This window comes from Delphinus delphis, chromosome 12 (genome assembly GCF_949987515.2).
Source record: "Delphinus delphis chromosome 12, mDelDel1.2, whole genome shotgun sequence".
In the NCBI taxonomy this organism is placed as follows: domain Eukaryota; kingdom Metazoa; phylum Chordata; class Mammalia; order Artiodactyla; family Delphinidae; genus Delphinus; species Delphinus delphis.
In genome coordinates this window covers 55,714,272-55,740,159 of record NC_082694.2, presented here as the reverse complement: position 1 = coordinate 55,740,159, position 25,888 = coordinate 55,714,272, and the positions used below count along the sequence as shown (strand labels likewise).

Genomic DNA, 25,888 nt, shown 5'->3' with positions numbered 1-25,888 from the left:
CTCTAGGGAGAGCTGACCCAGCAACCTGGCCTCCTTTCTCCCTACCAGGCCCCACCCTTCCCCAAGCCACCTGCTGGTCACCATGGCCAGGCCAGGTTCTGAGGGGGCTGCTGAAGAGGAACAGAGGAAACACAAGTGGACACTCACTAGGGAACAACACAGGCAGATGCACTCCATGCTCACACTGTGGCCTCACACTTCAGGCAGCCTCCTTCTCAGAGCCCCTCAAACCACACCAGGCTCTGGCCTTTAGAGACACAGAGCTCCGTGAGCCGGGCCTGCAGTGTGGGTCTGAGGAGGGTGTGGGCAGATAGCTTCCTGGGGCTCCTCCTGTCCAGGCCAAAGGCAGCCAGGAGGGATCTCAGAGGGATCCCCTGGGATTTTCTGGGCTGCTCTCCCTGGGTACCCTGGTGACTGTGCTGGTAATATCCCAAGTCCCCGCTGGTCAAGACTGGATCAAGGGGGAGCGGTGTGGGTGGGATGGAGGGCAGGGATGACTTATCATCTGACCCAGGCCTTGTGCCTCCAACCAGGGCTTCTTACACACCTGCTGGCTCCCGAGGATGACATGAAGGATAATAGGGCTGGCTGGGCTTCAAGCTGCTCATGATCTATGCGTAGGATGACCAGATGTCACTACTTTTGTCTGATGCAGAGTATGTGTCAGGCCCCTCAGAGAGGGGTAAACAGTGAAGGCCAGAGGGAATCACATGAGCGAGTCAGTCCTTCCCTTTGGGGCAACCAGGGAAGGCTTCCTGGAGGCTGAGGCCTGGAGGCTGAGACTTGAAGGATAGGTAGGGAGGAAGCCCTCTGGGATTCCCAACAGTATTCCCATGTGTGTGGTGTGGTGCTTTCTCATTTCCAAAGCCAGCTAGGCAGGCAAGGCAGACAGGGAGGCAGGGTCAATCGCTTCCATTTGATAGGGGAAGAAGGTGAGGACCAGAGTGGCCGAGCTCCTGGCCCAAGGCTGCACAGAGGTTTGTGAGTGAGAACGCAGATGGCCTAGCAGCTCTGGGCTCTTTGTGTCGATATAAGCTTGATGAGCATGTTTCTTCCTCAAGGCTGGTCAGGGCTGGGTCCCCAGGTGGGGCTGGGAAACTCTCATCTGGGGGCAGGTCCTCCCTGCAGGCTTCTTGGGGCTGGGTGCTCAGCCTCCCCTACAGAACATGTGTTTCCTGTTTTCCTTCCCCCTCTGGCTCAGGACGAAGAACAGGGTTTTCCTGAGCGGAAGAGCCTCAAAGACCTGGCCCACTCCCAGCTAGTTCTGGCCAATCCGCCTGCTCATGGCTCTTGTTACTCAGGATGATGAACCCCCTCACCTAACCATCCAAGGATCTTTGTGGCCATTATTTCCCCTCACTTTCCCCAAACTCTTGAAACCTGGAATTCGAACCCATGGCCTTGACTTCCAACTTGGTGTTCTTTGAAGACCCTTTGCTGTCAGCCAAGCTCCTTGGCAAAACCTGGGGCTTTGTGCTGCCCTGAAGCCTAGGAGCCAGAGCTATGGGGCAGGTCTCTGGGCCCCAGGGCCTGCGTGAGGCAAGTCAGGACTTTGGCCAGCCCTTCAGCCCTGGAAGGTTCTGAGCCTGTCACCCCCATGGTTTCCCACTTGTCCTGGGTGGAGGCTGGGGCCAGTGGGTGACATTACCCCCTTCTCCAGCCTGTATCTTGTGAGATTGGCATGATCTTGGGCTCAGTACATAACTCTTCTCTGAACCACGGAGTCAGCATCTTGTCCACTGTCTGGTCCCTGCTCCTTGGATGGAAGAGATACATGGGCTAAAAGAAGAGGAAGGGCAGGAGAGCATACCAGGTCTGCAGAGCCTCGGACCCCAGTGCTGACATGGGCATTAAAGAAGAAAGGCTGGATTTCACAGGAGCAAGAATAGAATGGTGGTTGCCATTCTGTTGGGGGAGGGGAAAATGGGGTGATGAAGGTCAAAGAGTACAAACTTTCAGTTGTAAGAAGAGTAAGTTCTGAGGCTCTAACGTACAGCCTGGTGACTCTAGTTAATAGTACGGTATTAGAGACTTGAACGTTGCAGAGAGTAGATCTTAAGCACTCTCACCACACACACAAAAAGTTAACTATGTTAACTGTGAAATGATGCATGTGTTAATTATCTTGATCTTAATAATCATTCCACAATGTATACGTATATCAAATCATCACATCGTGTACTTTAAATATATACAATCATGTGTCCATTATTCCTCAGTGAAGTTAAAAGAAAAAAAGGAAGGTGGCAGCCAGTGCCCCCTACACACTGTGACTCCCACCCTGTGAGTGGAGAGTAGGAAGGAAGGCCCTTCTGCATTTCCCCGCCTGCCCCATCCCACCCCCCACAAGGAGGCCCTGAGGCGACCCCAGTCCTGGGCTTCCTGACAGTCCAGGAAGCCTGTCTGATGAGGTGCTGGGTATGAAAACGTTGTGGGGAGGGGCGGCAAAGGTGTATCTGGGTACAGACGTCTGTGGGGTGCTCCTGTGTGAGCTGGGTGCTGGGCATGTGAGGGCGGGGTTCAGGCCCTGCCTTGGCCTACAGCCCATGGACAAGCCTGGGGCCTGGGGCCTGGGGGGAGACAACTGCCTCTGATGACCCGGCCTTGGGCTTTGAAGTCCTCCTTCCTTCTGGAGGCTCCAGGCAGGAGCAGCCCAGGTTTATTAGGTACAGGTTTATCTGGGGCTAATTTAACTTGTTGAGATAATTGTGCCAGCGGCTGCAGCCCGAGGCCCCCGCCTCAGTAATTACCCTTCTCCTCACCTCTTTCATCTCCAAGGGCTGCTCCCCCTTTGCAGAGCCGTACTGGGCCCCTCATTTGTTGGGTCCTTCCAAGGCCTCGGGAGGGGCCCTGGCGATGCTTTCACACGGTCTCATATTTTTGTAAAAACTTGAAAAAGTGTGTTATTTCGACCACAGTCATTGAAGGCTGCTGTTTCTTTTCCCCCTGACTTTCCCCCTGTCACATTTTCCCTCCTGTTAGGTGGTGTTGGAATAGCTGTGGGCATTTTTGGGATCCAGCTTAGGGAAACTTGAGTTGGGGATGCGTTTAGTGTGGGCGAATGGGCGGGTGTTTATGTGGGATGCGATATATGTATATAGTGTTTCATGAATGTGGCTCTTGGTCACTTCTGTGTCTCGTTACAGTTATTGGGGGAGGCATGGTTTCCAGGAATTCAACTACTTCCTGTGGTGCTGACTCACCTGGTGTGATGCAATGAGAACGTGTCCTATGGCTCTCAGGACAGGAAGCTGTGGGAAGTGGTAGGGAAATAAGATTTGAAATGTACGGAGCCGGAGGCTAGTCTGTGGAAAGTTCTTTTAATCTTACAGCTCATATATGAAACTTGTTAAGGGTTTACCCGACTGACAACAGTCCTAAAAATTCACATGACATTGGTTGAGAAGCTGAAATAAACGTTCCTAAATTCTGAATAACAAAGTGCATAGTTCGCTCAACTATATTAGGAGGAAAGACCATTCTATACTCTGTATAGAAAGTGCGCCGTATGAAGAGGCAAAGAGAACATACAGCCCAAAATGTAGAGGATGTGTCGCTGAGGGAATTTATTAAAATATCATTTTTCTGTTTTTTGTGTATTTCGCAGCTTTTTACAAAATGAGTGAGTGATGGGACTTCTAGAAAAGAATGAGAAGCATTTTAAAGAAATAAATTTTCACTTTTACCCTACTTTTGTATTTTGTTTTTGGTTTCTTAAAGACGGCTCTCTAAGTTGTATAAGTTTCAGGCCCCACAAAACTTGGATCCATTTCGGTGCTGCTGACATTTGTCTGTGGGTATGGGGTGAGGGAGCGCCCCTCTCTCCCCTGCCCTGAGGATGCCCTGAGTCAGGAAGCAGGGCTGGGGAGGGGCCTAGTGGACTCGGCCACTGTCCACGTCTTTCCTGTGGCCCAGGAGGACCTGCTGGAACAGCTGGACTCTTTTGCAAGGCTTCTCAGGCTGTCAGAACTTCCTGAAGGTAGGAGGTGAGTGAGTTGGTACCCTAAAGGCCCTTAGATCTCTCTCCATGTGTGTCTGCAGGCAGTGCGGAGGACCACAGGGAGTGGAAGACATTCTTACACCATTGTTATCAAGTATGTCTGTTGAATGATTATTTCTTTAATGTTCATCTCCCTGAGTAGACTGTAAGCTCCGTGAGGACAGGAACCTTGTTTGTCTCTCTCACCACTGTAATCCCAGAAGCTAGCACAGCAGCTGGTATAGAGTGGGGCTTAATAAACTTTTATCAGAAGAATGAGTTGAGGGCTTCCCTGGTGGCACAGTGGTTGGGAGTCCGCTGGCCGATGCAGGGGACACGGGTTCGTGCCCCGGTCCGGGAGGATCCCACATGCCGTGGAGCGGCTGGGCCCCTGAGCCATGGCCGCTGAGCCTGCGCGTCCAGAGCCTGTGCTCCGCAACGGGAGAGGCCACAACAGTGAGAGGCCCGCGTACCACAAAAAAAAAAAAAAAAAAAAGAATGAGTTGAATAAATAAATAAATGCACAAGGGCAGATGGAGGGAGCCAGGCAGGGCTGCCAAGCCCTTCTCTCATCTCTAAGTCAGGAGCTCCAGGAGGTCCTGTGCAGACTTGTGGATGGTGTGTGTACGTGTGTGTGTGTGTGTCCATGGATGCGCCGTCTTAGGGCCATCTGTGCCATCGAGGAGCTGGAAGGCTGCAGGGGGCGGGGCAAGGAGCAAGGAGTGATTGAGGTGATGACAATGATAGAGGAAGGAGGAGAGGATCAGGTGATGAGGATGATGAAGAACTAGCAATTCTCATGAAATCTGAACCCAAACCCTGGAAGTCAGGAAGGGCTGTGAGGCCTGGAAGAAGATGGCATCAGCCATCTGGCTGGAGTGAATGAGACAGGACATGCCTGCTCATCAAGGTTCAGGGATGGAAAGGTTCTAGATAGAGGTCTAAAGACTCCCAAAAATGTTGGGCTACCGTCCACTGGGGCATTTTGGCCATTATCCCCTTCGTCATGCTGATGTGTGTGAGTGTGTGTAGGGGGTGTGAGGGAGGGGGAGTGGCTCTGAGCCCTTGCATCCACTTGGTTCCAGGACACCTGCTTTTGCTGGTTTTCTACATTCAGGTCCCTCAATAAAGGATCCTGACAGTAGAAAAGGTTTGGAAACGATCTATTTGGAACAAGCCATTGCAAAGCCAGGTTTTTGTGTTTTTTAAAAATTTATTTATTTAATTTATTTATTTTTGGCTGCATTGGGTCTTTGTTGCTGTGCACGGGACAAAGCCAGTTTTTATTGGTCTCTCTGTGTGGGTTTTTAATGTATCACACACCAGTTGTTTTTTAGTGTAATGCTATTAGTTCATATTTTTTTTAAAAATCTAAGATCAGAGTAATTTGTCTTGAAACCACCCAGAGAGTTCTATGCTACATTAAAATTCCAAATAGAACAAAGGGAGACTCATTTAGAAAGCATTTTTGTTTTTACATTTCCATAATTCTCAAGAGGAGAAAGAAAACGCTAATCAACACAGCAAAGCTTCTTCTGAAGCTCTAGTTCTACTTCAAAGAGGACAAGAGCATTGAAAGGAATACAGCCGATGGTGTGGGAGTCTCCTTCTATACCTGATGAGAGTAAAGGAGGCTTTCGTTTAAAAAAATGAAAGTGAATGCTTACTATCAAAAAAAAGGCCTCAGTCTCTGCCCATTTCTGCCAGAAAGAAACAAAGAGCTATAAACAAATTAAAAATTAAAAATTTATTAAACAAGAGATAGATTTTTTTTTTCCCCTTATGATGATATCAAAAGAAGAATTTGGTGTTAGTTATAACTCTCTCCTCACTGTTGCCCTGAATGGTGTAGAATCAGAAAGAGCACTCACAACAATGGGGAAAATTTGCACACAGACGTGCTTGCCTTAACAATGACACAATTTTTTTTTCAGGATTGTATTAAAAAGATCAAATAATATTTAATTTTCATAGGTAATTACATTTCTTGTTTATCCTTTGAATAATAATAATTATTTGAATAATTATTTATTTTAAAATGTTTGTCTCCTAATGATTTATTCTGAATTAATATTAAGTTTAATGTTTATATGTCTATAAATGAATGTTTTACTTCACGTTTTATCTGTTTATTAATTTTGAAATTAAAATAAATTTAATGTTTAGTTTGACTGATTTAGAAATTTATTAATAATTCTGAACACTTAAAATACATGTATTAAGTAATTCTGTATTTTGGTTTTATTAAAAAACTAAGTATAGCCCATACTGCAACCACCATGTGGAAAAATAACCTTGTCCTGACACAAAGGACAAAGCGCAGAGAAGTTAAGGGGACTTACCCGAAGGTCATGTGGCTGTTTAGTGAATGGCAGAGGATGGCATATAAATCCAGCTCTTCCTATGCTAAGCCTAGAGCATGCACCCCCGCCCTTTGCCGCCAGGCCCTCTGACCCAGGAACACCAGTGTGGTTCCTCCTCATCTGTGTTCCCAGTCACGTCCCTGTTGAAACCCCAATCCTAAGGCAGGACTGAGTCCCGCTACTCTTAGAGACGATGAAACCACAAGACGCAGAACCAACTCTCTTGCCTGTCAGCTCCCATCCACATGCGTGGATGCTGGGGACCCAAGAAGAGAGAGAAGTGGGAGTCAAGAGTCAATAAGTCAGAGAGGCAGGGTCTGACCTCTAGGAGAGGGCCAGATGCAGAACCAGGTGGTTTCTGCTGTCTGCCTGCACGTCCTGGTGCTGTGCTGTGGTGTCACACACGTCTGTTTTGTGCTGAGTCGGTGCTGTATTCTTACTGTCGGGTGATGCACTGCAGGGAGTGGGGGCCGTTGCTCGCTGCCCAGTCCCTGGTGTATCACATGTGTCATGTGAAGGCCCAGCTTAGAGCACTTTCCCAGAGAGACCCCGGGGCTGGTCCTGGTGACCCAGATCTATCCCGTAGCTTCACTCCAGGTCTGACTTGCTCACAAACATCACTCTCAACTCCCAATTCGCAAGCCTAGGGCCCCAATTCCCGGGCAGGCCCAGCTGCAGGCCACTCTGCTAATTAATGACTGCTGATTGGCCCAAGAGGTGCACTCATTATGCCCAGTAGAGATCAAAGCCAGGCCCAATAATCTGCTAAACGAGATGTCAGATTAGGGCATTCTTCTGGGCTATTAGAAAGATTTTTCTCCCTGGGTAAAGGCCTGTCAGGGCATATGACCCTGTCACCCACCATGAGCTGAGCCAGAGGGGGGATCTGCAGCCTTCCTGCTCCTCTCACTTTGAGTGTGGCCATTTAATGGGACAGCCCCACCCCAGGGGCCTGCATGATCCCCAGGGAGGTCACAAAATGGGAGGAGAGTCATGTTTGGGCAGAGTCACCTCTGCCTCTTCATTCTTGGGGTTGCTGAGGGTCAGGGGGAACTGTGGACCTCCCTGGATCCCTGCGCTTTCAGCTGTACTATGGGCATACTGCCTCAGTTTACCTCCTAGGGCTGGGGGTCAAGTTTAGTGTTGATACCAGTCCCTCTTCTCAGGAACAAGCCCCAGACTGACACTTATTTCAAACTGAAACCCCTAGCTCAACTTTCTCACTCCAGGTTTGAGAATGGAGCCCCAGTTTTTAGTATTAGTGCTAATAGCTATTTTTAAAATATATATATTTATTTATTTGGCTGTGCTGGGTCTTAGTTGAGGCACATGGGATCTTCATTGCCAAGTGTGGGATCTTTAGTTGTGGCATGCGGGATCTAGTTCCCTGACCAGGAATCGAACCCGGGCCCCCTGCAATGGGAGCACAGAGTCTTGACCTCTGGACCACCAGGGAAGTTCCAGTGCTAATATCTATTAATGGCTACCATTGATCAAATGCAGAGAGTATCGTGCACTGTGCTGGCTAAATTCTCATTTTATTTATAATGTCTGAAAACACTACGAGTTAGGTATTATTAACATCCTCTATGAAACATGAGGAGAGCAAGGCTCAGTAAATTGTCCAGGTTACTCAGCTGAGCAGCAGCTCCAGTGGTGGGTCCTGATTGGCTGAAGTCAATCAGCAAGTTGATTGGCTTAGAGAAAGGCACGTGACCTAATTTTGGCCAATGAGAGAGCACTAATCACTAGACTAAGGGAGGTCCTAGGAAAGGAAATCTTTCTCCCTGGATGGTGTGGGGTATGGATGGGAGGTCTGGGACTGCTGAAGCTATTTTTCTCTCACTAGAGAAGAATCTGGAGCTGTTGGAGGGTGGGTAGCATGAGACCATGTGGGGCCAGCGTGGTGGGTCTTTGGAATCGTAGTTTGAGCCATTGAATTGAACTAAGCCAAATGAGTGAATGAATACATTGTCTTTATTGTTTAAACCAGTTTGAGTCGGGCTTCCTGAGACTTGCAAGTAAAAGTCTGGTATATGGCCCCTGTCCCAGAGGAACCAGACCTGCCCTGTGGGTCTGGGCCCCAAGAGTCAGCTCAGGGGTGAGCTCACCTGGGAAGCCAGGAGGCTCTTGGAAGCTGGCTTGGCAGTCTGCCACATAGTGTGGTTACCGCTTGTCCTGCCGGCCACTGTCCCAGCTGCCACCTCAACCCAACTTGGCTACCGCCTGACCTGCCACCCCTCCTTTGCCTGATCACTGTCTCCCACCATCCTCCATCCTGCCCAGCCTAGTTGGGATGCCCAGATTCAGCCCGGGCCTGGATGAGCCCTCTGTGTTGGTTAGGATTAGGTTTGATTGCAAGAAACAGACATTCAAAGTGACAATGGCTTAAACAAGATAGAAAGCTATTTTAACAGAAAGTACGTAACATCCTCAAGATGGGTGTTCATGGTTGGTGTGGCAGCTTGGCTCCACCAGTGTTCATTTGTACCTTCACTCTTTTTACATTGATCGACTTTGCCAGAGATTTGTCTCCTTTAGCAGTCTTTTCAGAGAACCAGGTTTTTGGTTTTATTGTTACTTGCTATGTCCATTTTCTATTTCATTAATCTCTGTTCTCATCCTTATTATTTCTTTCCTTCTTCATTATTTGGGTTTACTTTGTTGTTTCCCTCCTCCCTAACTTGAGCTGGACAATTAACTCTAAGTCGTAGCCTTGACTTTTCTTACATAAGCCGTAAGTGAAAATGCGGATTTTCTCTCTAACATCCCTGTAGATGCATCAAGAAATTTAGAAATGTCGTTACGTTAATTATTGTTAGGTTCTAAAGATTTTCTCATTTCCATTATAATTTCTTCTTTAACACTTGAGTTATTTAGGAATGTGTTTATCAATTTACAAAATAATGTCTTAAAAGTAATTTCTTGCTGTCAATTTCTAATTTCTAGTTTGTGCATAATACACGGTCAGTCTTTATAAGTATTCCAAGAAAAAAAAGAATATAATGACCGAGTGAAGTGTTCTATATTTGTCCATTACGTTAAGATTGTTAATTTAAATCATTACTAATAGTATCTCTTTGCTCTCTCAGTTATAGAGAGATCTGCTGCGATTGTAGAAACGTTGGTTCCTTTTTTGTAATTCTGTCAAACTTTATATATTTTGCAGTCATGTTGTTAGGTGTCTACACATTAAAAAATCTTCTATCTTTCCTAGTGAATTCCCTTTCATTATTACGTATCGATCCTCTTTATTCCTAATTATGCCTTTTGCCTTAAAATCTCTTTTATCTGATATTGATATTACTATACCAGCTTTCTTCCCGTGATTATTTTTTGTTATATTTTAACTTCATCCCTTTACTTCACACTTTCTGGGTCCATATATTTTAGTGTGTCTCTTGTAAATAGCGTATAGCTAGATTAAAAACATCCAATTTAACAATCTGGCTAGGTTGGCTCATGTACATTTATTGTGACTTCTGTTGTATTTGTTTATCTGGGAATGTCTTAATTTCTCCTTCATTTCTGAAGGATAGTCCTGCTGGATAGAAAATTCTTGATTGACAGTTTCTTGTATATGATGAGTTTTGTTTGTTTGTTTTTTCTCTTGCTGTGTTCAAGATTCTCTTCTTATCTTTCGACAGTTTGGCTATGATGTGTCTAGGCGTAGATGATGTAACATGGCAAGTCTGGAAATCAGATTCTCCTTTCCTTGAAGGGTTTGTTGTTTGCTGTTGCTATCGGCTTGCTTAGTGACTTTGCTGGACTAATTCCATAAAAGCCGTATTTCCTGTATGTGCAGCCATTGAAGTCTCTGCTGGGTCAGCCTAGCGACCGACTCATGATTGATCAGAGATATCCTTAAATGCTTTGAACAAAATTTTCTAATTTTTCCATATGGATACATGAAGCTCTAGAACATTCACTTCAACCTCTGTATAGTTTTCCATTGTATGCATATACCTCCATTTATTCATCCTTGTATCTATTAGTGGACATTTAGGTCATTTCTAGTTTTTTGACATCACATAGAAAGTGGTGTTGAATATCTTTGTGGGTGTCTCCTCTAGCCCACGTGGGAGAGTCTTCTACCGTATATACCTGGATGTGTAATTACTGGGTGATGGAATGCATATCCTCAACTGTAGGAGATATTGCCAAACTGTTCTTCAAATAATTGTGCTCTAATGATACTCATTTATGTGTCCGTTATCAGTTTAGTTTTTTTTTTAAATAAAAACTTAGCTTTAAAGCTGACCTCAGAAGTTTTCTCCTTCATAGGGCCTCTTGTGGTTCTTCTGCCCCACTGTGGAATGCTGTTTATTTCTGTCCTGTTGCATCTCCTTCACTTTGCCTTGTGCCGCTGTTATGACGGATGTCCCTTCTCAACTACAAGATTCAATTTTCCTGGAGGACATGGACCATGGCTTGTTCATCAGAGCATCCCCCCAAAAAGAATCAGATACAGAGTAGTCACTGAATTGAAATGATTCACGATTTCAGTACCTTTTTCTGGATCTGGTCCAGGTCTGGTCCCATAGGGGAACCTTCAGCTTTCCCTCTTTCTCCTCTTGATATTTCAACTCAGCTAAGTTCATCTCGTATTACTAAGCACCCAAGTCTGGAGATACTCGTTTTGAGATGGGTTAGGGCTGGGATCAAGGTTGTCTCAATGTGGAAATTTTGGCTAAACTCCTCTTCCTGCTGTGAAACGCAAGCTTCCTCATGAGCTGCCAGCTCAGGCAAACATCTTTGATTTTCGGGAGGTGGTCATCTGAGGTTTGGAATAATTTGGATGTTGCTGGGAAGAGGTTAACCTTTGCTTAGCCAGCCTTTCTTCATGGAAGTACAAAAAGATAGACAACGATGTTAGGAGAGACAGTCACACAAGACATTTAAAGTCACATCATTCACATATAGACAACTGCTTTGCTGGCTACAACTCATTCTTAGCTGGTCCTTGAAGCAGTCACACCTGGTTCCCATTACTGTATCTACATAAAAGCAGTAAAGCTGCCTTTCTTCAAAAGTACTGTGAAGCACGATAATTCACTCTGACCTGCCCCTAGGTTGTCCAGATGAGCTTGTCTGACAGTTTCATGTGATCACAGTTATCCACAGCCCCTCATGAAGGCACATTCAGTCCAGACAGAAACAAATAATTGGCCTGCCAGTTTAAAATGCCAACGGGATTCAGCACATACCTCTTTGGGCAAAGCTATCCGCTCTGCAACTTGGTTGGCAGTCTTGTCTCGCGCACCATTTCCTTGTATGCAGACACATTCACCTTATACAGATGGAACTCCTGCAGTTGCCTGGGCCCCTGGGTGGAAGTCCCAACCCCTCGATTGGTAGAAGAGGGCTGGGAGAAAGCTGGGAATTGGTGGCTTTGGGGGAAGTATGCAGCTCTCATAACGGGAGAGGCCATTCTTCCCCTTCTAATGGAGAGGGAAAGGGAGTCCTTTCTCTTCCTTAAAGCCAAAAAAGGGGGACACCAAGAGGCCCATTACTGTTTTTTTTAATTGAAGTACAGTTGATTTACAATGTTGTGTTAATTTCTGCTGTACAGCAAAGTGATTCAGTTATACATATATATGTACATTCTTTTTCATATTCTTTTCCATTATGGTTTATCACAGGATATCGAATATAGTTCCCTGTGCTACACAGTAGGACCTTGTTGTTTATTCATTCTATATATAATAGTTTGCATCTTCTAATCCCAAACTCCCAGTCCATCCCTCACCCACCCGCCTTGGCAACCACAAGTCTGTTCTCTATGCAAGAGATCCTTTCTTAAAGGACCCATTATTTATGTCTCCTGGATGGTTCAAAATGGTTCAAAAATCATTTGCCCACATTTAAATCTCTTTGCAGAAAGTTAAAAAAAAAATCTTTTGGAGGTGCTTGCAAAAGTCTTTTTATATTTTGAAGGGGCCCACAAAATGGGAGAAGGGAGTTTCTGGTCCGCCCCTGTGTGACGCGAGCGGGAGAGAGGGCTGGCTGGCAGAGTGGAGATGGAGCAGCGGCTCTCCCGCTATTTGGCAAAGCCAGGGTTCCCGAGTTTCCTGTGGGTTTAGTGGTTGCCGGATAAGGATAAGGCAGCTGGTCTTGAGTTCTTTACCGTTACCCCCTCCTGTCTTCCCCTTTCTCCCTTCCTCCTATCTCCTCCCCACCAACGCCCCCCCTCACTGCCTGCCCCCTCCTTCCCCCGCAGCAGGCTGCCTGCTGAGTGAGAAGTACCAGCAGCAAATGGCCCTTTGCTTCTTGCATCCCATGGGAGAGCCAGCCCGTGGATGCCTGCTGCACTGGAGGCGCCAGAGGTCATTTGGCTTAACTAAATAATTAGCAGAGGCAACCAACCTGGAGAGGACTTCAGCCTGAACGAGTTAGAAGATGTGTGCCCTTTTCCACCTCCTTCTCTTTGTCCCAAACGCTGGATGACCTGGACCTAGGAGGAGGTGGGGGAAAGTGTGTGAAGATCAGATCAGATCCCTTCTCCATTGCAACTAACTGGGGCTACAGCTCTGGCCTCTCCTGGGAAAGGGAGGAGGAGAAGAAACAAACCAATAAGCAGAAATGCGTCTTGATGAACAGAACCAGATTGTCCTGGAAACTCAAGAAGACTAAAATGTATGGGTTGGACCAAGTTATAGTTGGGTTGGACCGAGTTATAGTTAAGGGAGCCTTTAACCAATGAGAAAAGGAATTTGTCATAGTATAGATAGGGGAGGATAGAAGACATAAAGCCATTTTTGTGTTCATTTCCCACTAAGTTGAGACTCTTCAATAAACCAGTTATGTCTGTGAATTTTTGAAGGATCAACATACAGTTCTATAGATTCACAAGCCCTAGACTTGATAATGGAGCTACAAAACGAGACCACAACGATGCATCAAGAACCACTGAAGGGGGCTTCCCTGGTGGCGTAGTGGTTAAGAATCCTCCTGCCAATGCAGGGGACACGGGTTCGAGCCCTGGTCCGGGAAGGTCCCACATGCCGTGGAGCAACTGAGCCCATGCGCCACAACTACTGAGCCTGCGCTCTAGAGCCCGCAAGCCACAACTACTGAAGCCTGTGCACCTAGAGCCCGTGCTTCGCAACAAGAGAAGCCACCGCAATGAGAAGCCCGCGCACCGCAGCAAGGAGTGGCACCTCGTTCGCCGCAACTGGAGAAAGCCAGCGCACAGCAATGAAGACCCAACACAGCCAAAAATAAATAAATCAAATAAATAAAATTAAAAAAAAAAGAACAGCTGAAGGTTAAGCTTTAAAGATAAATAAAACCGTCAAAAAGAGACCTAATTGTGGGAAAATGATTTTTGAACCAGGAAACATGAGTACAATGAAATAGTTCACAGTGGGAAACAGAATTGTCATCATTCTAGAAAAGCACTGAAGAGATGCTGCAGGTGGCCATGGTGGGCTGTGTGCTAACCGAAGTCATACCGGAGCAGAAACTAAAAGTGAACAAAGCAAGTGGTGAGTGCCCAGAGGAGAACACCACACAAAAGAAAGCAAAGATGCTGTGAGAGGAGGCTGGTCTCTGCCTTGCCTCAGTCCCAATTCCCTTTCCTTTCCTCCTCTCTTCTTACAAATGAGATGCTTCCACATCTGTGATTCATGGGGGCCAGCCTCAGTAGTGTTGGTTCAAGAGAACAGAGTTCAGAAGCCAAACATTATGTCACTAGAACTTCAGTTCTGTCCTTGGATTTCTCAGTCACGGAAGCGGGTACTTCTGAGCCCACACATCTCTCCACCTCTGTGCCTCCTCAGGACACAGCTTTCTCCTCTCCCCATAATTCCACCTCAAAGCCACCCAGTGCCTCTCGGACCTTTCTCTCCTTTCCCCTTTTCTTCCAATTTCTGCTTTTCAAAGGCCCAGGGAACCACCTTCCCCGGCAGGGATGACTTCAAGGGTGGGAAGGAGAGGCAAGGAGGTAGGTCGGCCGGAGTCCCTTTAGCAGGAGAGGGGAAGAGGGAGGCTGGGAACAGTCACTGGTTAATGATTTTAACCCGTCAAACAGTAAGTATGTAGAGTCTTTGCGGCCAGGTGAACCTGACAAGGACGCTGTGTGACTCAGTGAGTTAGTTAACCTCTCTGAGCTGCAGACTCTTTGGATTTAACTGGGCATGATGATTCCTGCCTCATGGGGTTGGCTGTGAGAGTTGAATGGATGACCCATGAGAAACACAGGGTCCCCTTGAGCCCAGTGGCTGAGCATATCTCTCTGTGGCCCCCGGGGACATGGGAGTGCAGCCACCTAGAGCCTAGGGGACATGTGTTCCTCGGAGCCCCCCAGGATGAGGGGCTTCCCCTCAGCCCCAGAATCCAGCTTCTCGGGGCCAGAGCCTCCCTCTCAGCTGCTCTGGGCTTTCTCTGACTCCCTGCTTCTTCCTCAAGACCTGGCCCAGCTGTCTGGGTGCTTCCCCTGATTTCCTCTGATGCTGGCGGAGGCTGCCTTTTCATCTAACTGCCTGGTTGGTTTGGTTTGATAACTCCTTGACTGTGCGCCTCTGGTGCCCCAGGCCTTGCTGCGGGAGCCTCTGGCATTAGCTTTCGAGGTGTGGATCTGTGGGGCTGGCTGGGAAACGTTCCTTCATGGACATCCAGGCAGAAGGGCTTCCCTACTTGGCCTGGTGCCCCAAATCTCCAAGCAAACGCCTTCTCTGAGCCCCAGATCTCTGCCCCTGCTCTGTTCCCTTTGCTGCTCTGACTGGGTCAGTTCCCCTGGGTCCTCTCAGATGGCTGGGCCCTTCCTGCCTGCCCAGGATGGGGGCCCTGAGGCCAGCAGTCCCTCCTCCCCTGGCACAGCCCTGGGACTGCCTGGAAATGTGGCTTTAGGGATCAAAGGTGGAAATCTGAGGGAAGGAAGGAAGTGGGGGAGGGAGGGAGGGAGGGAGGAAATAAGTCAGTCACTGCTCCATCACAGGGCTGTGATGTGGTGCTCCTAGGATTCTGTCTGTAAAGGGCGAGCCCCGTGCCCCTCGCAAATGTGTCAGGTGGCTACTGACCTGACGCGTCATCTTATTAATTTATGAGAGTCAGATGGAGGAACCACACGTGGCTTCTCTCAGCTCAGTTCGTCTCAGGGTCAGCACAGCCAGCCCTTGAGATAAGCAGTCGACTCTGCTCCACCGGGATGTTCTGACTCGGGCACGGGTTCATCTTCTCACTGTTGGTGCACAAAGAGGACTAGTGTCAACAGGATGGGGATGCCCAAGGAGTGGGGAGTGAGAAGCTGTTTAACCCACTTAGTGAATCTGCTGCTTAGAAACACAAACAAATAATGAGTGTGCTAATTACGAAAGACAACAAGGTTTGTCTGTTTTCAACACCTGTCAGTCATCTCATTCCAATCTTCCCACAGCCTGTGAGATGGGGCACGTTTTTCCTGGATTTACAGATGTACTGCTGAGGTGACTGAGAGCCAGAGAGGTTCAGGGTTGTGCAAGTTTGCACAGCTGAGTGCAGATTCAAACCCGGGGCTGAGGGTCACCACCTCCCGGGCAGGCTGTCCTTCCCATCACGTTGTGGGCTACTTCCGGGCAGCCCTCGGCCAGCGAGGAAGCTGGTGGTAACTCAGCACGTCACTGTCTCCCGTTGGCGGAAGGGTGACCACTCTCGGCACCCAGAGGCAGAGGGACCCACCCCAGGTCTCAGGAGGCTCCTGTGCTGGCCCTGGACAGACCCCTCAGGCCTGGGAGTCATTCAGCCAGTGAACTGGGGGTGTGGATGGGGCAGGAGCAATGGCCTCGGAGTGGGACAGCCCTGGGGTTCCAAACCCAGACACTTACAAGCCATGACTTCAGGAGGATCACCTTCTGTGTGCGGGCCCCATCTCCTTCCACAATAAGTGGGAAGCCAGGGAGCGGGGGTGCATCATAATCCCGATTTCTTATACTTGCTGGGAGTTTCTTATATTTGCCCCATAAATGTTCTTTTAACTCTGTGGCCCCAGAGACTCCTCAAGGCCACCCAGGAAGGGGCTGTGCAGGGTAAGGAAGGCCTTACGGCTGATGGCAGGTGAGAGAAATGCTGAGGGTAGCGTGGGCTGGTAAGGGAGGGATTCAGCATCTTCCCCAGCCAGAGGCCCCTTGCACGAATCCATAGGCCTTTGCAGTTTTCCGAGCGCTTTGCACACTTAACCTAGGAGAGTTGGTACCCCATTTTACCAGTGGTGAAGCTGAGGCTTAGGGGAGGAAGGAATGCTAGTGAGTTCCTACTCCACCCCCAGCTTACACTGGGCACTCTGGCACCTTTTGTCACCCTTATAGAGACCCTCCCTATGGGGTCAGTATTATTATGCCCATTTACTGTTGAGGAGACCCAAGGCTCAGAAGGAGTCATCTGCCCATGATCACACAGCTACCAGATGATGGAACTAAGGTTGATGCCTGGGGGGCTCTGATTACAAAGTCTATGCTTCATTCACCACGAGGACAGGACAGGTACTCTACTCAAAGCCAGCTTTCTGGACATTGAGTCCAGTGCTCTTTCCTTGGCCCACGTTCCCCTTGTCCTGCTCAGAGACTTCAGAGGACACTAAGTTGGGATCTGATGGCTGTGCTTTTGCCTTCTCAGGTGCACCCCGTTTCCAGTGGACTCCCACTTGGTGCTGGCTTGGCTTCCTGGAAAGAGAGTGAAAAATCAGAGCCTAAGAGCTGCCACTGAACTCCACAGCCTTCACCTCGCCTCTTCCTGTTTGGAAGACCCAGGTCCAGTTAGCGCCGTCCTGCTTCCCAACTGGGAGCCCGTCCACTGAGTAAGTGCTGTTGGGCAGGGCACTGCCCGTTATCACGCCATTGCTTACGCTGGTGCAGAACAGGCTCCCGGGCGGTCCGGCCTCCTGGGGAGACCAGGTGTCCCTCTGGGCCTGGGAACCCGTTCCTCTGGGGCTGAGGTGTTGCTTCCCTTGATGGTAATATGGTTCAGGGCTCTTATTTCTGTGGCTCAGGAAGCGAGGGAGTGTGAAAGGGTTAACTTAATCTTGGCCGTTATTCCTTTTTGGCAACTGCAAGTGAGCTTAATAGGATCTCAGCTTTCCTGTTGCCTCACCAATGAAACAGAAACCAGACCACAAGGGGGTCTGGAGATGGTTAAACGGTGATGCCTCGGGTGATGCCTCCTGGTGGGCTGAGGGGCCTCCTTGGAGATATCATTAGGAAGTGACGCTAGAAATGCCATGCAGGGTCCCCTGTCACCCGGGTAGGAGAAGGGGCAGGGAACTGGGGGCTCCCCGGAAGGCCCGGCTCCAGGCAGAGGGGAAAGGGGGCAGGTGTAGTGTCCGCAGATGTGGGCTGGGATCCTGGCTCCACCACCTTCACAAAATCTGGGAGTCACAGCCTGCTGTGGTTCTCACCACTCAGGATTCAGTGCATAAAAAGCACTCAGCTTGCCACAGAGCATGCCCAGCTCAATAACTGTCAGCCCTACCCAACTTCTGGTGTTTCTCTCTCTTCTGCTCCTCCACTCCCGGGCCTTTTCTATTCCTCTTCTCTCTTCCTGAGGCGCTCTTCCTTCTGTTCATTTCTTGGCCAGCTCTTACTTCAGATCTCAGTCTGAATGTCACTTCCTCCAGGAAGTCCTCTGAAACCAGGCTGGCAGACCTGAACTTCCCCTTCCGGTCTTGTCCCTAGCCCTCCCCGTCTCCATCACAGTTTCCCTGTGGGGCAGGTGTTGACTGTGGCTCCCTCACCCTGGGGCCTTGGCAGCAGGGCCTGCAAGGGTCTGCACCATTCACAGCCTTGAGAGGGAACGAGGAACGGGTGGGCGGGGGGGTGGTGGTGGCGAGGGACAGGTCACCGGTGCTCTGACCCACGAGGCGCCCTCTGGGAGCCAGGAGCAAGGGGATTTAGCCAATCCCGAGGTCGGGACTCTTCTGCCAGGATCGCTTTTCTCTCCGCTGTGGTTTTCATTATTTTTCATTCCCAGACTATTTTGGAAGCTGGCTGCCATGGGAACTGAGTCTTTGGAAAGCCCCGGCCTCTTTTCCCCTCCTGTTTCCACCCCTCCTTCCATCTCCATTCCCTCTTAATTGGTTTTTAGTTCCCTGGCTTTCAGGCTGGTCTGTTTATTTTGATTGCTGCTTGACAGAGCAAATCTTTAATGAGCCGGCTTGTGGGGAGCGCCCTCAGCAGCCGTCTGCCTCCAGGGAGTGGGGGAAGTGCCCAGGAGGAGGTGGCAGGCACAGGGTGGCAGTCTGTGGTTGGGGCCCAGTCTTCCTTCAGGTATAGTCTGAAGTAAGGAAACAGAGCTTGCCCTCCCCAAGCTGTCTGCAGCCTCAGCCTGGAAGATCCCACAGCTCTTTTAAACAACCCTTCACAGGGCTCCGCCCCATCCTCCCAGTGACCCTGAGGGGAGTGGGGCTCAGAGAGACTGAGAGACCCAATCACCCAGCCAGCAAGCCCGTGCCTCCGTGATCTGGGGCCTTGCCGTCATGCCTATGTCTTTTTTCCTTGTATCCTCAATTTCCCAGGAGCGTCACTCACCCTTAGGCCAAATTGGCAGCCTGTGGTTCCAGCTAGGCTCTTCCAGACCCTGGCTTTGCGAGCCAAGGCCCTCCTTGTTTTATGCCTCGGTTTCCCCACCTCTGTGGCTCTCGTTTAGAGCCATCTGCGCCATACGCTACTCATAAGGCAGCTTCTTAGACTGGATGAGATTATGTGTGCCTGCAAACTGGAAACGGTTGTATGAGTGTGCGTCACTATGATGAGTGTACAACACAATCTATAGAGTTTTCCTAGCTGCAGCCAGGCTAGAAGCCCCCAGGCCCTTTGACTGGACCCGTCTTCAGGGTGACCTCAGGGGATGTGGGTAGTTTCCCCTTTCTTATTGACCCCGTTCTGCTAGAGCCATGAATCATAGAAGCAGAGACCCATGGGGTGTTGGAGTGAGAAGCTGCCTTAGAGATCAAGCCCAGTGGCTTTCAAACTGGTGTTAAGGGCTCCAGGGTTCTGTGACTGGGACTTTGAGGACAGTAGGAGTGGGGCTAGCCTTCTTCCCATTCCTAACTTCATTCCAAGGGCCTCTGCTTTTATCTGCTCTGCCTCATGGGGTCATGTGGTATTTCTTTAGAGAAGAGGGCTCCCTTTCTGCACTGGTCATGGTTGGCTCTCCGGAATACGTTCAGACCAGATGGCAATCCCATCTTTCCTTTTCTGTGATGGGTTGGAAAGGGGCACTTCTGGCCAGTGAGTGGTAAAAGGAAGTCTGATAGGGCCTTGTGGGAAAAACTTCTTGCTCCTAAAAATCAAACACAAGAAAGATGGATCCACTTCATTCTTGGCTAGGGGTGTGCCTTGGTTGTGCTGCCTGGTACTGTGGTAGCCAACCTGTGCCCCTGAAGAAAGCCAGATCAGGGGCAAAGCTAATTCATGGAGAACTGCAGAGCGCCTGACGACATTGGTGGGCAGCTGACCATACCAGCCCTGGAGTGGTCCTGTCTCTGGACTTTATCAGATGATAACTTTCTTCATTGTTTAAGCCTGTTTGAATACACTATCTTTTTGGTTTTGATTTTTTGCTGTTCATTTTTTGCTTGCTTTTATTATTTACAGTTAAATGCAAACTAATTGATGCATACTTTGAAAACTTTGACCTAGCTCAGTCCCCACATTCCCAAGATAGGGTGACTGAGGCCCAAGGGCATTGGGAGTGACTGGGTCAAGGTCATGTCCTGATTAGTAGCAGAGGTGGCCCGGCATCCCAGGACTTCTGACTGCTGGTCTAGGACTCTTGCCTTAGATTCACAGCTGGAGATCTCCTGGGGCTGTCCCAGCTGGCATTGCCTTCTGGTCTCTGGAAGATCCAGGCAAGCTAGGGAGGCCCTGCAAGGCTGAGAGAGTTGGGACCGAGGGGGCAGTATAGACTGAGGGCCTCTTCAGCTGTTCTTGTGGGCAGCTTCTGAAAAGCACGTGGTCGATGGATAATCCATTCCTGTGCCAGGCTGTGAGATCATGAAAAGAGGGAGAAAGTGAGGCATTCAGGGTAGCCATGTATATCAGTTAGGAATTACATTTGGCTGCTTAAGAGAAACCTTAAACAAGTTAAACAGTTATTTTTCTTACATAATAGGAAGGCTAGAGATAGGCAGTCCAGGTTGGTACAGCTGTTCACGAAAGTCATTAAGAATCAAGACTCCTGCTCTCTTCCTGCTCTGCCATCCTTGACTGGTAGCTTTTATCCTCATGGTCACAAATGGCTGCACCACTTCCAGGCTTCACAACTGAGTTCCAGGCTGGAAGAAGTGGGTAAGGAAAAAATGTGTGCTGGCTGGATCAATGTCTTTTTATCAAGAAAACAGAACCTTTCCAGAAGCCCCACTATAAAATTCTTTGTATGCCTCATTGGCCAGAAATATGGACATCTTCAGCTAGATTTGGAGGAGGTGAATATTTTTAACAGGGAATTTTGCTGCCCCAGACAAACTCAAGATTTTGTTAGAAAGGAGAGAGAGGGAAGTGGATATTGAGAGGCAACCAGCAGTCTTCCACAGCAGGATGTGCTCAGTCTTAGCAGAGCAACTGAGCCAGGAATCAAACCCGGAGGGTGTGAGCCCCTCTCTGAAAGCTCTGAAGCTGCTCAGGCCTCAGTTTGCTGCTTCCAGGGTCTCCTCCTCCTTAATCATCTCCATCACAGATGTCAAAGTAATCTTCCCACAGCACTGGGTCTGTCACATTACTTCCTGGCCTGAAATGCCCCTTTGCCCATAGGATGCAGTCCAAATTCTTTGGCTTAGTATTTAAGGTCTTCCGATCAGGTTGCAAACCACATCTCTAGGCCAGTTTGATTCCTATCCCCATCCTCAGCTTGTTTTTTTTCCCCATTTGGGCATTGCCCCTTAACTTGTTCTTGTGGGTCATCTCCTATCCTTTTCTGCCTGATGGAATCCTACCACCTTTAGGGTCACCTCATCCCCAAAGCAGACGCAGCTGCTCTGGACCTTCCCTATGGTTCCTTCAGGCATGATAACTTGTGTTACTCAGATCAAACATTTGTCCTCTTCCAACCACCCCAGAATGTAAGCTCCCTGAGGGGTGAAAATGGACCTCATGTTTATAGAACCAAGTCTTACACAGTCTTACAAGTCTTACAAGTCTTACAAGTCTTACACGTAGAAGATGCTCAATAAATATTCACTTTCCTGCAAAACAATTCATCTTGAGCAACATCAAGCCAGGGACTGTGGGAGTGTCCTTGGATTATTGATGGATTTCAAAACACAGAGGTGGGAATATGGTGACAGTTATGCTCACAGTGATTTAGAAAGTTGGGAAGTCTGTGTTCATTGGAACTGCTGTGGCCATTGGATAGGCAGGGAACCTATCTGTCTTGTCTACCACTGTGTCCCCAGCACACAGTAGGGTACCTGGCACTCGTAGGCATTGTACAAATACTTATTGAAAATGACATAAGAAGGCACTTCTGAACAACTCACAGTTGGATGCAATAGGCCTGGTTCCTCATCCTCCTCTGGGACTTGGCCTGCAGTCTGGAAAAAGCTCTCTCACCTCTCAGTTCTAGTGGAGGGAGCTGAGCCTCTCAAGCCCCTCAGGAGAGCCTGCGCCCTGAGCCTCACAGGCCACCCAGGGCCTCTCTGTCCCTCCAGTTGTCCAGAGCCAGAGTTCCAGGTTGGCACAACAGTGTGCCAATCAAGAACACAAGTGCCCTCCCATGCTGCATTTCGAAGGGTCACACGCTCTTGATCTAGCAACCTGAGAGGCTAGGAAGTCACGCAACGGGGGTGCTCAGCTGTAGTGGGAAGCAGAGAAGTGGGAAGGAATGATTTTGGGGTAGACAACGAACAGCATGTGCTACTGTTCTGTTTGAAGATAAGGGAATAGGGGCTTGGAGAGAGGGAGGGACTTGCCCAATGCCCCATATAGGTAAGTAGCAGAGCTGGGGTCTATCTGGCTCTAAAAGCCCCATTACTTCCAGTCTGTCATCTTCATGGTGCAAGACCAAAGTGTGCACTGCAGAGTGTGCACACTTTGCACACTGGGGTGGGCAGGGTATTCAGAACCTGGGAACCTCCATCCCAGGGACCAATGAACATGGCATTTCAGACACAGGCCCTCTGGATTTGTAACTCCTTCCCCTTGAAAATGGACTTTACTGGGTGAAGATGGATGGAGTGGGATGGAAAGAAGAGGCTATATACCTTTATTTTTTTGTTTGTTTGTCTTTTGTTTGGCTGTGCCGCGCGGCCTGTTGATCTTAGTTCCGCGACCAGGGATTGAACCCGCGCCCCCTGCCGTGGAAGCGCACAGTCTTAACCACTGGGCTGCCGGGGAAGTCGCCTTCATCTGTTTTAAGCTCTCAGTTTTACGTATAACATGCATTCGGAATAGGGTACAAATTATGAGTAGAGCTCAATGAATTTTCATAAAGGGAACACACTTGTGTTCACCCAAATCAAAAAACAGAACATTACTGAAGCCCTTTTCTTCGCCCCCTTCCAGTCTTTATATCCCCCTGCCAAGGGTAACCATTATGCTGATCAAAACGGTTTGGGTATTTCCTATAAATGAAATCATATGGTATATATTCTCGTGTGCACGACTTTGTTCAATATTATGTTTGATATTCATCCATGTTGTTATGTGAGTTGTGGTTCATTCATGCTCACTGCTGTATAGTATTCCATTTTGTGAATATAGTATATTTATCCATTTTACTACTGATGGATATTTTGAGTAATCCCTAGTTTTTAGCTATTAGAAATAGCACTCTTTTGAGCATGTACCCAATTCTGTTGGATCTATATCTGGGAAGGTATATGTTTAGTTTTAGCAGACACTGCTAAACAGTTTCTAAAGAAGTTATACCCGTTTACATTCCCGCCATTATACAAGATCCAGTTGCTCCGTATTCTTGTCAATACTTGCTATTATCAGTGCTTTTCATTTGAACCATTCTGTCTGGTGGGAGTTTGATCGTATCTCATTTTGGTTGGTTTTCATTTGCATTTCCTGCTTGACTAATGAGGTTGAGCACCCTTTAAGTGATTATTGTTTGACATGGCTTTATCTTTGAACTTTGAGTGAGAGAAATGGGAAGAGGCCTTCTGAGTGTGAAGGTGTGTGACTGCTGGGTATGGGGACTTTGAGAGGTGCATCTCCACTACTTGAAGACCAAGTAGAAGGGGAATCTGGGAATGAGGGCTTCAGTGTTCACGGGTCACACCCACGGGAGAGGCAGTGAGACACCGATGCAGAGAAAGAGCTAGCCTTGGCTTGGGCACCTACTAACTGCTACGTTTTGGGCAAGTGCTACAGTTTCCACCTCTGTCAAATGGAAAGAAGAATCATGCCAACCTGACAGTGTTGTTGTGAGCTTTAAATGAGATGGAATGTGGACAGTGTCTGGCACAGGGTACACAGAGGTAAACCGTCTACATTGTCTGGCTCAAGAAGTGACAGCCATTATCACTATAGAATGACTGGCAGTAAGAACCAGAAGTTCACATCAGTTGTGTGGTAGCAACATCAGAAGACCTGGTGACTAGTACAAGACTTCCTTTTTTTGCTTAGAACCTTGCCTTTTATACACGGACCCTCACCTTAAGAAATTAACCAGTCTAAGCGTGTGTCCTATTCTGATATCCTGCTCTAGGAGCTTCTGAGCCCCACAAGGAGGAGTAAAATAAAATGCATTCATTTCTCCAAACAAGAGGTCATTTAAGAACTGTCAGTGTAGTGTTCTCCCGTGCTGCACTAGATCAGTAAAAGTCAGTTTTCCTTCTATCAGAACAACTTTCTCTAACTGAACAAGGGCTTTCTCCAATTTAGACATTATTCATCTGATCTCACCTTTGTCTTGTTCTGTTTAGTCATAAACTTTCTTGGTCTCTAAGGGGAAAAAATGGCCATAGCATAGTCAGCAGATGAGTACCAATAAGTCGATGGCCAAAACCAGCCCCAAGGACCAAGGTGACCTTCAGAGGATGAACTTCAGCTTGGCTCTCCATCTGAAAATGTTTGCCTCCATCCTGAGTTCGTGTCCCAGAGGGTAGATGTGGGAGACAAAATTTCCAAACACCTCTTTTGCTGAGGGACTGCAGCTGGAGATAGCTACCCTCTGGTTGGGAGCCCGAGACAGGAGGTGCAGAAGCAGCTCATTTGGCCAACTGTCATTAACTTACGTGGGGTCATCTCAATCTAAGTCTGCTTCTCCAATAGGCTAGAGGCCCACTCTTTGTAGGGGTCTCATTGTAACCCAAATTCTTGTGCATATTTTATAATATGGTAGAACCCCTCCAAGAATAGTGTGGAATTACAGTGGCCAGGTTGGGGAACTTACAATATGACCCAAATGGCCCATCATAATAGTGCCTTAGACCAGGAATCAAGAAACTTTTTCTGTAAAGGGCCAGGGAATTATCTGTGCCATTGTCAACATTTTGTGTTACACCTGGATAAATATTACTGACTAGGTATAACAATCTATTTTGAAACTGAAGGAGATGGCCACCTTTCTCTCTAAGGTAAACCCAAATGGACTCTAGGACATGATTTTTAACCTGGGATTCCACAAAGCCTAAACATCACCCTTTTCATTTCCATGTCCATGGTGGTGGCCGAGTGTAGACTCTCCGGAGTCTTGACTGTGGGTGAACAAGTATAATCACATCATACGATCCAACAACTCATCACCTGATGAACGGAGCAGGGAGGCCAGATTTGTCCAACTCCAAACTGTTGTTTCTGAGATGATAATGTCGCCTAGCATCCTGACAGTGGTATAGAGGCTGCTTTTGTGGCTGACCCTTTGGTTTGGCCAGAGAATGGCCATAAAGGGGAGGGTCTGGAGGATAAGAACCAGTACCCCTCTCCCATCAATTACGCAGTTATCACCACAGCATGTCTGGATTTCTGTAACACTTTGTTCTTCACTCATCACCTCACCTCACTTGAACCGACCTTTGCCTTAAGAAAATAATCAGTCCAAATACTGGTTCCACTTCTGATATCCACCTTCTACTAGAAAAATGAAAACCGTGGCCTCACTTCTCCTAATGAGACATCGTTTCAGGATTCTCTCTGCAACATTCTACCTGGGTGCAGTGGGTCAGTAAATCTGTTTGCTTGTATCATCACAGGTTACGTTTGGGGGAGGAGGCTTTTCATAGGAATTACTTTGGATCTGTTTTAATATGTTATACATTTACCAATATCTGGTCTAGAATCCTCTGAAAAAAATTCATCTTAGGTGTTCTAGTGACAAAAACTTTTGCATTTGGGGGGAAAAGAGTTATTTGAATCCTGGAAGAGACACAGCATGCATGCCTTAATGAATTAGTTAATTCCCTTGTTTATTCAATGACTGTTTTGGGTAGCTGTTATGTACAGGAGCCTGTGCTAGGTGACAGCAGTTCAGCAGTGAGCAAGGTAGATGTGGTGTTGCCCTCGGGTAGCTCACAGAGGTGTTTCTTGAAAGCATGAGCAGTATTTTGTCTCCCTCACTAGTTCAGTCAGCTCTGCCCCATCCATAGCCCGTGGCTGGAGGGATGCCCTGAGGATTATCCAGGGCAAAATAG

The 25,888-nt window shown here is 48.1% G+C and overlaps 1 long non-coding RNA gene across 1 annotated transcript in view; it reads left to right on the top strand.

The window, feature by feature from the left end:
* LOC132434947 (uncharacterized) overlaps positions 1-25,888 on the top strand; it is a 160,824-nt gene that overhangs the window by 63,650 nt on the left and 71,286 nt on the right. The window contains exon 3 of the long non-coding RNA XR_009521458.1: positions 16,933-17,113. This is a non-coding gene — a long non-coding RNA (uncharacterized lncRNA). The remainder of the gene's footprint in view (positions 1-16,932; positions 17,114-25,888) is intronic.